We start from the raw sequence: 748 nt of genomic DNA, 5'->3' as shown, positions 1-748 counted from the left end.
TGCCGCCATGTGATTGGCTGATTAGAAATTAAGTGTTAACGAGCAGTTGGACAGGTGTACCTAATAAAGTGGCCGGTGAGTGTATATAACAACCACAATATTACTGCGGCTGAGATCGATTTTTGGCATAAATGATTCACAGTTTGAATAAAGGAAAACAACTCACCGTTTACTGTACTGTCAAAGCAAGTCCCACTTTTTTGGCGTTAGGAGTGTGTGTGTGCGGGGGGGAAAGGGGGGGTCGGGGGGTTAAGGTCGTGCACCGATGTGAATGATTTGATGTCGTCTACACAGATTCTCTAACGCGGTTTTACATTCTGTTGTTGTGGATTCAAGTATTTGTGCCTTTATTTTTTATCAAAGTTATTGAATTATATATATTTGTATGTTTTTTTCTAGTTTGTTTATTTTTATATTAGTCTTTTGATTTTTTCCATTTTCTTCCACTGGCGTAATTGTGCGCCTTCCCCGCTAGGTGGCTCTAGTCACACGTTGTCTTGTCTCGGTCTTAACTCGGCCCAGGTTCAGTCGATGTTACCGAACACCGGAGAAGGGAATTAGAGAGGAGGAAGAAAAGGTTGGTGATGATTAAACTGAACATTAATGAAGCCATCATCATCATCATCATCTTCATCATCATCATCATCATCCACCTTGAGCAACATCTACTTTCTCTTCTTCTCTGGACTGAACGACCCGTCAGAGCGCAGTCTGTCCGTGGGCGCTTGGAGAGGCTGCGGGGAGGGAG

The sequence above is a fragment of the Cynoglossus semilaevis genome, chromosome 15 (assembly GCF_000523025.1).
Source record: "Cynoglossus semilaevis isolate Cse_v1.0 chromosome 15, Cse_v1.0, whole genome shotgun sequence".
Lineage (NCBI taxonomy): Eukaryota > Metazoa > Chordata > Actinopteri > Pleuronectiformes > Cynoglossidae > Cynoglossus > Cynoglossus semilaevis.
This window is presented reverse-complemented; position numbering follows the sequence as displayed.